The 17,665-nt window shown below is 42.9% G+C and overlaps 1 long non-coding RNA gene across 1 annotated transcript in view; it reads right to left on the reverse strand.

Annotated features, from left to right (window-relative positions):
- Positions 1-537: 537 nt before the first annotated feature.
- Positions 538-17,665, reverse strand: part of LOC122535350 — a 52,481-nt gene continuing 35,353 nt past the window's right edge. The window contains exon 3 of the long non-coding RNA XR_006308144.1: positions 538-807. This is a non-coding gene — a long non-coding RNA (uncharacterized LOC122535350). The remainder of the gene's footprint in view (positions 808-17,665) is intronic.

A 17,665-nucleotide genomic window follows, 5' to 3' on the forward strand; every position in this document is an offset into this window, starting at 1 on the left:
TCACAGGATGCAAGGATAATTTGCGATTACGGTCGCGGTAGCGTGTTGATCGTTCACGAAAAGGCAGGAACGGCGAGGAACAGGCCAAAAGTGCGACTCGGCTGTCGAAAGTCAGACCATAATGTACCACGAAACACGTGTTTACCGGTATTTTATTGTTGTAACACGGCGAGCGTTGAATATGCAAATGAAACGGCGAACCACGCGCGCCAACGATGGTTCTCCTCCATGGTTTTACCTGTCGACCACTCGACATTTTCGGTTTTATTTCACCACGTCGCCTCGTGGCGATTTCCTTGTTCCATATACATACATAAATATTACAACGAATTCTCTGATATAACTTCTGACTGGCCGACAAAAGTGTTCAAATTTGTTGAAAGGCATGTATCCAAATGGAGATTTAGAAAAATTGCCAAGCAATTTTGTTTAAAATTTTTGATATTATTTACTTTTACAATTATAATTGAAAATCGTAAAATAAATCTTTTCATATATATTAATTAAAATAATTTTGTGATTTACACATACCCCTCAATTAAATTTAATTTTTGCCATCGAAATGATAATTAAACTAAATTAATCGACAAATTAGTGTTTCTTTTTATCCTAGATATTCACTGAATCATCTAACAATTTTAGCGTGATTAATTCTGCAGATCCTCGAACCATCCTTCTCTAAATGCTTTGAACGTTTCGATACAAAGAGATACATCCTCATGATATGACGAAAAAATTCATAAATTCCATCTTTTCTTCGCGATTAGGCGTTTTTTCCTTCCTTCTTCGCTTCAGAAAGTATCATACCTGAAAAAAATATAAATGACAATAGATTACACATTTGTATTTCAACATTGTACGTATATTCTTTATAAACAAACATTTTATAATCTAACTACCGTCTAAAAATTTGTTAATAAAATTGTAACAAAATTTTACTATAAAATTTGTAGTAAAAAGAAATATATATATAAGCGTCTATCATCTTAGTTTAGTAATTTTATTAACGAAATCGCATGGTGAATTTATGTCACTATAAGACGCATAAAATTCGATTCTAAGTTTTACTTACAGTCTGACATTATCAATAAAATCTCTGAAATATCAATCAAAATCTTTCCACGTCAAACAAAATCCCTCAAAATGGAAGAAAATGAACGAAATACGAATTTCCGCGTACGTGAATATTCACAACGACTACCAAATAGTAGTCACGTTGTACCGTATTATCAAAGAGAGTCGCAAGCTGATGTTCCCAGGAGAAGGAACAACGCGAGGATCGCGATGGAGCGGACGAAGGCGAGCAAAAGTGCGGCCGGGCACCGATACCAGGCGAAGCTCTCGGAAATTTCAGGTTTCACGGATAATTTCGCCAGCGTATTAAAAAGTACACGATGATAACGTTCGTCGGCCACCGCGCGCAACGCGGACCGGAACGTGCAATCACGCCGTTGAAATTAGGCAAGCAGATTATAAACAATTAGCTGGTCGAAGCAGGACGGAGAATCGCGATACGGGGCGTAGCGATCGTGTCGAGCCACGATAATGTATGTAAAATTTGGCTACCGTACCGTTCGATTTTTATCGGACCGGTGGCTATCGGCAGCGCGGCCGCCGATATCAATAATAGACGCCGATCGTTTTGCTGGAGGTATCATTACCGCGACGGCGCGTACGCGCTTACGATCGCGCGCGTAATTTGTATTCTACCAACTCTGGCATTATTTGAACAAAATTATTTCGGCGTAACGTCGGCTCGCAATAATGAATTATATTGCTTAATCACAGTAATTTTACGTTCGTTTACTCGGGGCCAGCTTGGCCAATCAATCCCCCCGATTTATAATTCCCGTCTCTCGGCCGTTTGATTCCTTAATCGAACGATCTGTTCGTTTCCCGCCGGTTCTCGCTCGACTCGCGCCGAGGCGAATGACGCGCACGCGCGCTGCCAGAGCAAACAGCCGGTGTCACCGGTGAAAAAGAAAAAAGAAAAGAAAAAAAGAAATTCGTTAATAAAGTTAAACAGTATAATCCGTAATGACACGTTAGCGCGCACAGTCCGCTGGAAATAAGAACCTCACGCGGTAGCTTGTAACGTAGGACTTGCTGACGTTATCTAGGAGGGATTCGTTCCAGATATTCGATGGTATCGGTGCAACCGGCTTCCAACAGCTTCGAAACTTTTCATTGGAACCTGTTATCGATCCGAAGTATCTTTTGTGGCGCTGTGAAAGAATCGTCTGTAACTAAAACGCTATACCGGCGCCTAATACCTCGTCGTTTCGTGTAATTCCGCGTTCGCCGCGTCCGACCGGTAAATCAAGTAGAAGAAAATCGAGAGACATTCGACAATGTTGCGCTGATTATCGGGTTCTCGGCTTGGAATTCCCACTGGATTATCCAGTTGAAACTCTCACGAAGAAAAATCTCTGCGAAAACGTGCTATCACGAAACGAGCTAATCACCATCGGGAGCAAAAGGGGAGAAATTCCGGTAGAGATTGTGCGATCTCGAAGCGGCAACACCTTGTCGGCAATATCGTGTACCCACTTCTAACTAGCCGATTACCGCTTTCAGAGAAATTCGTCATGCGGGCCGTTTCGCGGCACACTCGTGTACCGGTCGTTCGATCACGGCCCTCGATCATTTGTACTTTCCTATCTGGCGCATTTATCTCGCGCGCGCGCGCGGTGCCGTGGTACCGGAGGGCACCGTTGGTAATCGAAACGGCTCGTTATCGCCCGGTTCGTACGACATCTAAAACCCCCGCGAGGAGCTTTATCATCCGGCAACCCATTCCAGCTGTAAACGGGGCGCCGTTGCATCGATCACGATCGAGCCGCTTCTCAAGTGTCCCCTGAGTGACTGTGGCTGTCAATGATCTAATAGTTTCTAGTGGAAGTTTCTCAAGTGGAGTTTTTTTTTTTTTTTACAAGCCTACTTTCGAAAATATGCTCTTTCTTCGCGATCCATTTTTGAGAATTCGCGGGATTGATGAGACAGATAAGTAGCTGTGCTTTTGAGTTAGCGAATTTACTGTATTTCTTACTTCTTTTACCAAGTGAAAGATCACTTTTTTGTTAAATGTAATACGATATGCAACAGAAATCCGGGAACGTAAGTAATTATTACGTTTGAAAGGAAAGAAAATGCCAACCAGTATTCCTGTATAGTGTTGTACAGTGGAGTTTTTAGGATCGAGGTACCTGGATCTTTTTATAAATATATACTGTTTCAACGAAAAAAAAAAAAAATTACGTTAAAATATTACAAATATTTATTACAGCATTGAAAACAAATTCTTAAAAAAGTTGCACTCGCGTGTTTCAATTTTTACATCCTGTTCCTCAAAAGGGGGGTGAGAGGCTAAAAATTCTGACAACCTGGGTCAATTATCCCGCTTCACCTCGAAAGCAACAGGTGTATACGAACGGCAGTGTGTCTATATCGAACGGGAAACTCGATGTCGCAGCCTCGAAGAAACACTTCGGCAGATGCAGATTCGATAAAACCGTGTATCGAACGTTGAACGCTGGACGTTACCCCAAAACAGGCGGCTGGACCAAGCGGAGGAAGGAGCGGGTCCGAGGTTCGAACGAGGGTAGAAAGAAGAGACTTACGCTGATAAACACGTGTAGCTTTTAGCGAGGCATCCCGAAGATCGTATCTCCGGTAAAATATACCCTCGGGGGACAATATTAACTGCTTCGTGCTTCTGCGGACTATCCTTGCCCCGTGCGACACCGACAACGTTCACCCGTCCACCCTGCGTCGCATTCGCGGTGCACGCGCTTACGACGAACGCTTGGCGCGAACCCCTCCGGGATTCTTCGGCCGCCGTTGAATTATCGCCCGTCCGAATCCTTCCCGCCAACGTGCCGGTAATTAAGCGGCTTTAATTATTATTATACGTTGCACGCGGGTGGCGGCACCGCGCACGCTTTATAACCACCGCGTGCCTTTGACCCTTCCATGCGCCACGGTCACACCGGTATTTTTAACGCGGCCTGCGAAACTATCGGGGAATGCACGCCGGACATTGCCGACCGTTCGTCAAACACCCGAGTTCCAAAACGACTTTCAGCCACGGTTTGAAAAAGGAACCGAATGGACGCGCAGATCTGGGGATGGGGATAACGTTGAGAAACTGGCAAAGCGCTGGTGAATTGACCCATTAGGGTAGGGGTTATATCGGTTGATATGTTGTATTCTGTAATTTTTGTTTGAATTAATCGCTTGATAAATGTTTACATGACGAGATCGAAATATTTATCTAACCTGAATCGTTAAAAATGTCTTGTCTTAAAAGCGATTCGACGAAGAGTCAAAGGATATTGGTCCGTCTCTGTATCATTTGTGATTATTTCTCATCAATTTGTAGCTATTGTCGAAGTCTATTTTCCTAACATCGAAACTTCAGATTCTCCAATTGCCAATTTTCAATTATCAATTAGTTAAACTTAATTATTTCGACGTATGTCATTATTGACGAGAAAAGGAATAAGAATATTTCTGTGACTCGCTGTATATTGACAAGTACTACTTATGCTACTAACACTACTCGCAGATATACTTTATCAGAACTTTTGTGCAGCAAATATATGAATAAAAAAATATACCGTGTTCAACACAATTTTATTGTTAACAAGACAAATATTTATACCTATAAGAACCTAGTGTTATAAAGAGACAATTTTCGAAAAAGATAAAAGACAGCTTTCATAATCAGCTTTTCACGCAAATCAATCACTAACAAGGTAAACCATCACCTGGCATCATAACAATGTTTTAATACAGCCAAACGAGAGACAAAGTGAACACTTTCGTCGTGCCGGCAGACTCGGATGGTCTCGTTAATCGTTTTCGAGAAACAGGCGAGTTTCTGCCGAACATGACAAGATCGCGAAACGGAGATACGCCGGGAGCCGGAAGGGAATAAAAAGCGCGAGGAGGCGAACGAGGCAGGTAGACAAGGAGGAAGGGTGTCGTTCGCGCAGATAAGCTCGCCCCCGCGCCGGAATAAGAAGTAACAGCGACAACCTGGCGATCCTTGCCAACGATTACACCGCGAGGTGAAACTTTATCGGCGCCTCACCGCTCGAAGAAGTTGTCCAACGAACCGTTGCGTTCGTTCCTTTCCTTTCTTCTTCTTCTTCTTCTTCTTCTTCTTCTTCTTCTTCTTCTTCAGTCCTTTTCTTTCTCTCCTTTCGTTATTTTCTTTCCTTTTCTTCTTTTCCCCCCTCGCCCACCATTGAGCAGAGTTGGGCGATCCTCGGCGTTGCATTAATAAGCGCGTATCGAGCGTTCATCTATGGAATCTCGCGTACGCAACGATGACGTACGGACCCGTTCCAGCTTACTGATGTCATTGCACGGCGCCGCCATAAGTTGCGGCCCGTTCGCTCGTTTCTTTCGCGGCGTACGCGAAGAATGCCAAGCGATTACGCCAGCTGATATCAAGCCGGTAGCGCGGGACCAAAAGGGCCCCGTCGAGAATCGAAAGCATTCGCGCGCGCCACACACGGCAAAAGTAATCGTATCCCTTGTTCTCGCCACTTTGACCAACCCGATTCGACTGTGTTTTTTCTCCCCTCGGTTTTTCGATTGAGCAGAGTTTATATTTTCGCAGCATTCTTTTCGTATCGTGGCGTTTCCATAAAGATCGATAATTTATTAATTTTTTAATTTTCAAATGATTTATCAAAGGTCTTCGAGTGTTTCGAACGTTTCCAATATTTCCAAGACTGTCAAAATTTTGAGAACATCGAATTCTATTTAGAAGAATATCGAATCGTCTCAAAATTGAGGTTCGAACGATCCCGTCTCTACTCTCGCTCCATTCTGAGTTCCGGATGAAAAATTTCATCCAACAAAGGGATGAAATTCTTACAATAACAAATGCAAAGAACACATAAAACGAACTTAAATATTAATAGATCAGAACGATAGAGCACGATAGATTTCCAAGAAATTCGTTGGTCGTTTCAAATTCACAGAAGCACGCGAAAAAAAAAAATCGGTGACTAATGGTGGAGGGAACAACTTCGTAGACAACCTTCTTCTTTTTCTTCTGCTCACTCTGACTCTTACGTTTGAAAAAAATTTCATCCAACAGGAGGTGCATTACGTTCACGAGCGCGTTCAATGGCGCCTGTGAATCTATGGAGGAAGATGAAGACAGGAGGTTCTCGGGGATTGAAGCCGATTTCAAGCGAAATCCGCAAGACTCGCGTAATGATTTAATGACTTCGTGGTTAAATGTTGTATACGCAAGATGAATCGGTAATGGGCAAGAGGTGATTACTCGTGGCTGATAGGGAGGGAGGATAAATCGTTGGCGTGCGAAATTTGAATTTTATTGAAGACGAGTTTTAGATTAATTCCTTGCTTTATGATTTCTTTGCTTGATATATGTTCGTACGATCGTACGTGTCAAGAAATATTTACGCGAATGATATCGTAGTTGAGATTCCATCCCAGTATAATTTTACCTATTCAATTAAGTGTTCGATTGTATCATTGTATACAATATTAAATTAAATGAAAAAGCAAGAAAAAGAAATAGTTATAAATAACAGTACCAATATTGTTACGAAGTGAAAATATTCTGTTTCCTGCGCGTGAAATCATCCCTCATTGTACCATAGAAGCTAAGACATAAGATGTACTTGTTTTATAAGCGTTTACTACGATTAAATTGTAATTTGGATCTAATTTTTTCTCAGATCGATGATTCAACGACTCCGATTCAACTTTCGTAACTTTTCAGGTGTCAAATCCTATTCGAGACGATTCGAATTCCTACGCTGCGTGTAGGTACCTACGTTCGAATGCGATTCAAAACGCTTGATGGCCCATCACGAAATGGAAGCTTCCATCTCTCGTGGAAAAGAAGGAGCGTGGACGTTGTCTACGGTGGTACGAGCTAAAAGTTGTTCCCTTCGCCGGGGTTTTATAAGCGGTTCATCGTCGAGTGGCAGGTGGAGGCGTATATGTACGTGTTCGCGCGTACCAATGGGAAGAAAAAAGGGAAGGTGGAGGAGGAGGAGGAGGAGGAAGGAAAAGGAAAAGGTGGAGAAGCGGTTTATACCCGCGCACGCACCGGGATATAGGGAGACCATTGCGATTGCGCTCTCACGACGATGATGACCGAGCACGCCGGCATGAGTCTGCTTCTTTTACGCGTTCATAATTGAGATAATCTTTACCGAGCGAGAGAAGGACCGCCGGTATGTGGATTTTTCCGATTGAACTTCTTTTTTTCCACCCTCTCACTCTCCTCCTTCCCTCTCTCCCCTCCACACCACCCGTTCGCTGGCTGTTACGCACCGCGTCTACAACGATTGCTCACGCTTCGAATCGACGATTTATGGAAGCAACACGCGGACGACTTTAGGCTTCAGTTTTTAGAGCGACCGTCAGCAACGATAATTTGATTCGGAGCACGGAGGGTTGTTACACGGTGCCATCGAGAGTTTTCTGATTGTAAAATTGTCGATTAATTTCTGTCTTTTGTTTTTACTTATTGACGAGATCTCCCGGGAGTCTCCATTAAAATTGGGAGTATTTCAATAGAATCCAAAGATGGACAACTAATTTACTCGGAACTCATTTTAGATGCAATTAGCACTCACATCTCAGTAGACAATTGACTCGAAAGGGTTGATGACAAGTGTCAGTTAGTTCAAAATACACGTCGTGTACGTGTGAGTGAATTTTGGACAGGTTCGAGGATTGTTCTAATCCATCGCTATATTCAGTAGGATAGATACAGTCCGTGTAGGCAAGGCAAAGAAGTCAAGGCAGCTGCCTCCGGAGATGCGACGTGGCTTCTGTACGCGCAGTCAACCAGCAACTCTCATTCCGTATTGACATCACAGTGTCGAATGATTTCTAGATCAAACAAAATTGTCAAGATCTTATGACTGCCTTTAATCAATCCAAGTCGAATCTCTACTTTCAGTTCAAAATATTCCTAGAAACCAAATGCGAAAGCAAATAAAGTCACGTCACTCCATTCCTGTGACAACGAATCTCGCTAGTTCGAGCAACATTCATAAAAACAGAAGAGAAAGTTCAATGAGAATTCCAATTAGAATAAAATGAACATCATTGGCTTCTCCGAATTGCCATTTATTAAAAGTCGGGAACAGTTGTAATGAAATTAAGAAGTTAAAGTGGTCTTTTAAAGAAGCTCGTGCGCTGTCGATTGCGAAACTAATCAATAGACTGCGGATTTTCATGCATTTGTGGTAAATTTAAAATGCATGTAATATGAAAAAATGCGTGAAATACGCAAAGTACAATATTTACGGTGATACTTAGTCGATGAAACAAACTCCCACTTAGATTTCATTTTTTTCAATGTACATTTATAAAAACTTAGAAATGCGTAAAAATCTGCACTGATCAGACACCATAAAAACATTTTTCCTGATAAACGACAACCTCTCGAAACTTTCCTCCACGATAAATGACAGGTTTGACAAAACGCGTATTAATTTTATTCCGACCTGATACCGTAGCGCGGAGTCGAGCAACCAACAACAGTTACCGGTTAGCGATGGAAACGATCGGTCAGCATGAGAACCACGATGATTGGACCCAATTACAGGTGGCGCGGGCGTGCTCAGGACGTTCTTGTGTCCCTGTCCGAGGCGTAGCTCACGTCCAACAATCCTCTCTCTTCGTCTCTCTTCGTTCGTCCGTACTCCTTTCTCTTTCTATCAGTCCCTCGAAAGTTCCTCTCCTTTTCTCGCGAGCGTGAGGTCCGCCTGTGCACAAAGTCCGCGTGTTTCTTGGCAGGTGTATACACGCATTTCCCTTCTCTCGTCCCACCCTTCCCCTCCCGATTCCTTTAGTTCACCGGTACACCTTTCTCCACCGCCCGCACCAAAGGAAATTAAACCCCACTTAAGCTCGCTGATTATCGTTGTCACGTACGCCGCGACGTCGAGTGGCTCTGCGAGAAACGAGCAGCCTGGGCCCGACGCTGCAAAAAACATCGGCCGGGAGAGCGGCGACTGGCAAAAACCACAGGAAAGGAACGAAACAGCCAGAAGACGACACGTCCGTCGTTTCCGTTTCGATAAATTGAATTTTGTGACGGACGGAATTGGACCCGTTGCCGGCGGCTGATTTGTAGCGAACTTGCAGCCAATTTGCCACTGGATTTTTACGAAAGTTGGATCTGAATGAACCAGCTCGGGCCGGACAATTGAATTTTAGCGACAGCTCAGGCAACAAATTTGCCCATATTGCTTATTAAATATAGAATTGGCGATTAATTTTTGATATCTATTGAAACGAAATCGAGCAGAAGCAAAAAATCATAGCTGAGGCTGTGCAGTTTACAGAGATTTCTGAAATTCCAGTTATTACATAAGTTAATTGTACGTAACATAGAACGTTTTGACAATTCTCACAAATTTACCTTTATGAGAAATTTGTCCAAGAAACGACTTGCTAAATGAAATTAACTCCCTCCTGTCAAGGGCGTTAAGAAAACGCGAGAAGAGAATCGCCAGATGGATCAGTCGCAAAGAGAAAATCGAAACAAATATTTAAAAAAAAAGGAAAATGTGGAAAGCAGAAGCACAGAAAGAGACACGTCGGATGGAAGCACGTCGTGTGGAACGACAAGAAGAACGAAGGACGAAGACAGAGATGAAATTGGGAAGAGCAGGGACGAGGAACGAGCAACAAGGGGGAAGGGGAGGGGACGGGGGAACAGCGTATCAAGCCTGGATTTCGCCATAATGAATTCCACCCTCAATGGGTAATCACGGGTCTCGCTCGATTATCCGTCTCTCCCTCTCCGGCACGATAGAAAGGGACAGAGTGTTCAGCTGGAGAGAGAGGAACGAGAAAAGGGTGGCTCTGGTTCGGGGTCCTGGAATAGCACTTAGGGCCCTATACGTGCCTCGGATGATACCCTACAAGGTAGCAGGAACGGCAGCCGACGCTGCCGGCGTGGTAATGTTTTAGTGCACGGAGGCGGAGGCGTGCTCTGGTAGTTAGGTTCGCCTTCACCGTCGTTTCTCGGTGTATATATTCGTCGAGCAGCGCTCGGTCGCGTTGTTGTCGGCCGTCGTAGTAGTAGTAGTAGTAGTAGTTGTTGTTGTTGTTGTTGTTGGCGGTGCAGCCGACGCTGGTGCATCGAAGGGTGTACAACGTGCACGCTATCATTAGGAGAAGCAAGAATGAGGGGACGGTAGGAGGACGGATGAGATGGACGTTCCCCCCTTTTTCGCTTTCTCTCTCTCTCTCTCTCTCTCTCTCTCTCGTTTCTTTCCTCTTCGTCTCTTTCTTCTTCTTCTTCTTTTTCATCTTCTTCCTCTGCTGCTGCTGGTGTTTCTACCGCTCCTCTCTTCTCCGAGTGCTGTACGCGTTACACCACGGAGGAACGTCGGTAGCAAAATCGCGCCTCGGGCTACGGCTCTTTTATATGTGGAGCAACCACCTCCTCGCAACCTGTCCAAGCGCCGCAGCATCTCGCCACTCTCGTTTCTTTTCTCCATCGCCGCCGTGGTCCTCCCCCAAGGGTCGTACTCCACCTCGAGAGTCTGGTCGTAACGGAATTCCTGCGGAATCGGTAACGAGACGCGGGATTTTCAGAAAGTCTCTCTCGTTCGAGTAATATTACGCTTTTGAATGCATTCCGACAATATTATCTCGCCGTGATGATCCAATTGATGATCCAGATAGTTCGTAAACTCAAACGATCACCGTTGAAGGTGAACGAAACGATTTCCTGTCTCACGAATAACTAGAATAAAACTTGTATCGCTAAGTGGTTGAAAAATGCAAACAGGTCAACTCAACCAAGAAACGTTTCTCCTTCTCCTAATTTTCTCTCCCTCTCGTGAGACTAAAAAGAGGTTTTATCATAGTGAAACAGTTGCGCCTCCGACAGTATAGCGGCGACTACTCGTCCAACTGCTACTCACTCCACCTAATCTTTATCAATTTTACGGGCCGGTAGCACGCCGAGGGACGATCGCCGCGATCTCGATTAAATGTAAATCCTAATCAGCCGGTTGCGCGTCCGTCTTGTTTCCTCCTTTTGTTTCCTCCAGGACTGATTACAGGTCGCATGTGCTCGGCGATTTTTTTCCATCGACGCCGACGCAGGTCCAGATGCGTGGGTCTGGCCATCGAGGAAACAGCGAGGCCGCGGTGCTCGCCGACGCGTTCGTGTGCGTGCGCTATCCGAGCGTGTGCGAGGAGAGCCGCGCGAAGCGCAAATATCCCGTTTTAAAGCATCGTTTGCATATTGCGCCTCGAGGCGCCGCGTTTTCGGCCGGCCAATAACGGTGGCCTGCCACTTTCCACTTTCGGCCGTTCCTTCTGCTTTCTTTCTTTCTTTCTCTTTTCTTTTTTTCTTTCCTTGCCTCGTTCGTCGGCAGATTCGCCGCGTCGTTCATCTCCCTTCTCCTCGTTTCCCGGCTTTTGCATCTTTCTCTCGTTTCCCTCGATATCCACCACGACACATGCCGTACGCATGCCTCCAGGAGGCATTATTTCGACGACGATTTCTCGGAGCGGCGACGCGAGCAAACTGAAGGATCCAACGATTCCCGGAGAGAGAGTCGCCCCGATCATCCTCGATCACGCACACGCTGGTCTGGGCTTGTTCTGGCTTCACCCCAATCACCCAGGGCGTTCCCTCGGTCATTCACGCGATTTCCATTCATCCGGAGAGCTCGGAACGGAGGGGTGGGGGAGGCAATCGATCGCGCGCCTCGTGATCGGACCTGTACTTACCGCAGATCATTTGCATCCCGAGATTGAACCAGTACGCAGTGGTGCAGGAATCAGCAACGTGGAGTTCACGAATAACCACTTAACTATGCCAAATTAATAGTACAAGGGAGTTGGAATTCGAAACTACGAATGTAGAATGTTGGTCAAACTGTAATATCTGTCTCTTATTAAGGAAATGTGCTCTTGAAATGTTCGTGCCATGTTTTGACAAAGTTCTACTCACACGCATACGTCAAAGAAGAAAGTTAATATGATACTTGATATGACAGATTTTCAGAGAGATTCACGTGCTTTTTAGATACGAAGTATCATCGAATCAAAGACCTTCTCTTCTTATTATTACTTCCGTTTCTTGCATGTCCTATAATTCTGACATTACGATCATTTAAAAACATATTGAAAAATTCGATGCAGAAAAAGCTAACTCCCCCTTTTTCCATTTCATCGTTTCTCCATTGCAGTGGCAACTTTTTCACTGAAAAAGACATCCCGAATGATTGGGAGAGACACTTCATTTGAATTTTGTTGGAGAAAAACATGTGGCAATTGCGTGATCAAGTGTGAAAGTTGATTCAACCGAGGTGGCCATTCGTTTTCAATGACAGATCATTTTATACGATCAAACAATTCCATACCATTTGACGCTTATATATATCAATCCTTTTACTAAAGTGGTTAGTCATGCTGTATACTAAATGTTTAACGTAACCTGTTCATAATATATTCGTAAGATATTCTTATAAACGTTCGAACACTTTTGTGCACAGCGCATTCAAAAACGGAGTCGCGCATGATATATTTTGAAAACGTGCAACAACTTGAAAATTAATTTTATCGCGTCAGGTTCTGTATGGTAACAAAATAATCGGAACTTCTTTCGTCCGTAATATTATAATTGAATTACATTCTGTCAAGTGTATAATCAACTGTCCAGATACTTCCGAGTGACTCTATGCGCGCGTGTTTTTCTCCCAAAATGCCTACGATAAATTAGCTGTATTTTCATGGGGCAATTCCCGTGCAGAGGCTCGTCCAACGTATGCACCGGCAGTTAGCCACGATCGATCGTTTAACACGGCTTAGCATTTTCTCCGCGGACGCTCAATGTCCGGTCGCCGTATTTCAGGATTAACCCGTGATGAACTTTTCTCCCTGAACAGACGCTCGCACGTGAACATCTTCAACGTACCTCGGTCACGACCGCTCATAAATCCGTACCTAAGCATCCGTATGGCGCACGCTGCTTTCCCTTTACGCGACCAGTGAAACTAGTGGTTGTCATTCGAGGCGTGTAATTAACTGATAGAATAGAGCGAACAGCAATGGAAAGTCCATTGGAAATTCCGTAGATTATTTCCGCGTTGAAGAAATAATGGATTAAAAGATTCATTTACCTTGCGTTAACGACTATCGTTTCGCTAAGCAAGCTTTGAGTTAAAGTCAACCCTTCAAACTACTCCCTAACTCCTCTTATAATATCGAGTCATGCTCCTGGCACGAACTGTAATTTCGATTCTTGAAATTAAAGATTAATAAATATATAACGTTCCGATACTTTAGATCTGACACGGTGTAACAATGCAGTAATTAATAATAAATTCTGTTACATATGTACCTATGTTGATCTATCAACGCTTCAGATAAGAATTGTACATATTGCAATAATGTTTGTAACAATTAAAATTAATCTATGCATACCTAAGAAGATTGAAAAGAAAATTGTTAGGCAAGGGATTAATTGTACAATACATGTTGCTATTCCACCAACATGTAACAGAGTGTAAAAATTGTTGTATTTGTCCCCTGATCTTCTTCATACCTCTGTCTTAACTTTCGCAAGTCGTTCAATAATTACGATTAATAACCACGTTATTAACAAAAGCGAGCAATAAATGTCAGCGTCGAATACAAGGCACGCAACTGTCTGCATCCGCCCACTGAAAGCAGGTTGCCAATTCAGGCTGATTACCTCGTCAAAACGCACGAAACGAGTAGTCTAACCGCCACTTTTCGCCGACTCGGAGATTTTCAGAGCATCTTGCGCGGTTGATTGCGAAACGAGATTGCGAAACATGTCCCGAAAGCTGATTGTTCGAGGTGGGTCCTGATTGGCCATGGCTGAAACCGCTACTGAATGGATATTTCACCATTGATGCGCGACAGATTCCATATTCTCGTTGTAATTCACTTCGCGACGCACGACGAGCGAGCTTTTAGCCGCGACAACAGATTTACAGACGGATTTTCGAGCCGCGAGTTTAATGGACGTTAAGAATAGACGTTGGCATGGCCTTGCTAATTCGGCTATTATTCCCAACAACTACGTTTTACTAAGTTGTCCGAGTCCTTCGATCGATTAGCTTTCCAGAATGTACCCTTACCATTGATTTTTCAGCACAGAACGTTGCAATTGCTACGACGGTCGTTTAAAAAGTAGGTAATACTTATTCGCAGAAATAGAAATCGTAAAAAAGGGAGTGTTTCTAGAAGATTAACTAGTTTCGTTCATACGTTGATGTAGACCAATTTCGAATTTCCTGTTCAGTTTGATTTAATTTAATTAATACTGTCGTCTCGTGCAATTTCATCGAGATCGATCTATCATAAGAAATTCAAAAGAATAATTAAAAGAATAATTCACTAAACAATTATCTTACGATAAAACATTCAAGCGGATATCACAATAGTATTGAAAAACAAGTTAGTACATTCTCAAGTTACGAATAAAAATAATTCTTTGGAGTTTATATTATTGTCACTTTAAAACGGGTATTGGTTTCTAAATTCGATACTCGCATTTTCCATCAATTTTACAATTTTTATCCTTCGACCTGTTGCTTCCATATTTCCACTATACCGTATTACAATATATGTCTCCGTTGCATTACTGTAATAACAGTCTCACGCTTTCCATCGTGCTTTCATTATACCCTCACTTTCTTTCAATAATACTTAATTCGATCGAAACTTTCCAACGCTAACTATCCTCCGTTTCGAAACAAACGCGACGGCTTGTTTCTTGCCTGACTGTCGCACAACGATCAACGCGATGTTTGTCTCCACGGGAAGAGCATTTCTCCTTCGGTATGTAACGCCTTAACGGTTCGCGAACAATTAAAAGCATTTGACACGCTACTCCACTTCTTTTGTAAGCCTGTCTCTGCGACGACGAGCCGTATCAAACGAATACATCGTTTCCTCAGGCTCGATCGTACACCGCTAATGAAGGAACGTAGCTGTATACGTAACGCCGACTGTTTCTTTTTTTTTTCTTTTTTTTAATTTCAGTTTCGAGTGTACGAAGTCAAGAAACAGCTGAACTCTTGACGATACAATTTGCCAGACGATTGTACAAACGACGGGGGTTTTTTTCTTCTTTCCTTCGTTTTTTTTTTTTTTTTTTTTCGAGGGATTGAAAGTCGAACGAACGCGATCGCTGCTTCGGCCGGCAGATCGTGCACGCTTTAATGACCGTCAACCCTTCTCGATGTCGAGAACGTACGAGTGGGCGTGACTGGGGGCAATTTGGGAAAAACATAATTTAGCAGGCGTGGCCCACCGCACGCAAGGTGCAACGAAAATGAGATTCTTTTTTATCGTACGTCATCGCGATGCGAGAAAGACGACGCGCAAGTTTCTGACCACCTTTTCTAACGTTTCGTTTCGCTTGTCGCGGCCCACCGAATGCCATTTTCTTCCCCCGTGAATTCACCGTCAGCTTCGTTTAAAAAAGATACGTAGAAAAATGATGACAACATCTTTGACAGTGTGACACGAAACAACGAAAAATTCAAATTACTTCTCTGTCGTTAGAATCTCTTGTATCTCTGTCGGTCATCTTGTACAGTAATTTATTAATTAACGCGTTCACTGCTACAATAGTCATTGGTGACGACTATTTTTATAAATATTTTAGAGTAATTATAATGAGACAAATATCATCAACAATGAATTTTTTAAATAATATAAATATTATTTTATAATAATATTGTAAAACTAAAAATAGACTTTCGTTCTACTTTGTTGTAATACAATATCTTATGAAAATTAAATATTTTGTCCCGTAGACAAAACGTAAATGTCTCGTGTTGCAATCAACATGTCAGTGACGTTAGAGAACTAACCAGTTTGTAGATTTTTCTCGTAACTAGTGAAATTCTATAATTTTATGAAATATCAAAATATTTCTAACACCGTGATAAATTCTTGCTCTCTTAATGACTCAATAATTATGTAACGTATAATACCATATTTCATAGCTTTCGTGAGTCTTTCTCTGGTTATGTTTGAACATTTGAAAATGAATTTCATTCATATATAATATTAAATAATTCATATATAATAATGAACCATATTAACCCATTGAGGACCAAGCAATAATTTACCATAAAATTTATAAAATTTATAAAATCTAGGCAAATAAGAAAAAATATAAATATTCTGTATATAAATAAGTATACAGAAAAAACTGATTGAAAAGAAAATGCAAATGAAATGTTTTCTCTTCTTTCCAAAATCAGAAAGTGAAATTCCATCTAGCCGGGCGAAGATTAAAATATTACGCACGCCTTGATTTACGCAATTTTACGCAACGTATTTATCCCACTCCCTCTCAATTAGCGGACCGATAATTGGGCGATGGTAATTTGTTGCGTTTCGATTGCTGCCACGGATGCGTGACGATTGACGTGAAAGAGATCGCACTTCAGCCGACATGAAGTTTCCTACCTTCTCGAGACGTTTAACACGTGCTAATTGGCGTCTCTGCGCTGACGAAAAGGCTTTTACTTCGTCGTCGGCTGACGTCGGCTCTGTCGAACCGACTCGTGTAATTAAAACCTCGTGATATACGACGGCTGTGAACGAAATCTCACGACCGAAGAAAAACTGTTCCCGCAAGTTCCCGTAGTTAATACCGTGTATATTACGTGTCAAGCAAGTGCGTTTTAATCTCCAACTGCAGATCGTTGAGTATATCGTTAAAGCAAGAGAAGCAATTATTATACGTGTAATATGACAAAATGAAAACAACCATCGTTTCCTTTTTGATTTTCGAGTTTTCTTAGGCAGGCAAGTTGCACTCGATTGCTTCATTTTAATTCGTATTATTCTGTATTTTCTAACCCAAATTGTTCCAGATATTTATATATCATATCTTGTGGTTAATAAAAGGATATCAAATATTTATTGATGCCAATAAAAAAGGAAGATACCAATAAATGTCCAATTGCGAGTGATTATTTCGAGAGTAAAAGTATCCTTAATTTTCCACTCGTTAATTTGAAAAAATTAAATTCTGTCAAACAAAGCAAAGGCTTTACGCACTAACGTGAGATAACCAAGTGGATAGTGTACGAAATTATAACAGTTGAAAAATATCGATAATATTCCGTCATCAGTGGTGCAGTTATGCTCTTCAATTTCGAATCGAGCACGAGGAAATCGAAACCTATTTCTCCTACGATATTGCTTCACAATACCGCGTCACTGCGAGCACCGCCGATCACGGAAGATAAACCACGATCCTCGAAACAGTCGGGCGAAGCAATCAAACAAACCTCGGCAGGCTGGCAAACAAAAAGGAAACCCCTTGAGAAAACCACTCTTCCCTCTTGAGAGACGCTGCCATAGAATCGCCATCGTCACTTCCGTTTCTCCCCTTTCGCCTTCCCACGTTCGCCATCGCGTTCGATCGTGATTCATGACGCGGCACTCGCCTCGAGTCTCGCGCGGACAAAGGGGAGAAAAAAGTGCGCCGATGGGTCGACCGACCGAGGAAAAGTATTCGCGAGCGGCGCAGATATATCAATCCGGAGTCGGTATGAATCCCGCCAACAGGTTTAAGGCTCGCGGCTCGGACGAGTCCCGGACAGGTGCGATTCCTGTGTCCACGCGCGTC

Source organism: Frieseomelitta varia, unplaced genomic scaffold (assembly GCF_011392965.1).
Source record: "Frieseomelitta varia isolate USP_RPSP 00005682 unplaced genomic scaffold, Fvar_1.2 scaffold_706, whole genome shotgun sequence".
Classification (NCBI taxonomy): domain Eukaryota; kingdom Metazoa; phylum Arthropoda; class Insecta; order Hymenoptera; family Apidae; genus Frieseomelitta; species Frieseomelitta varia.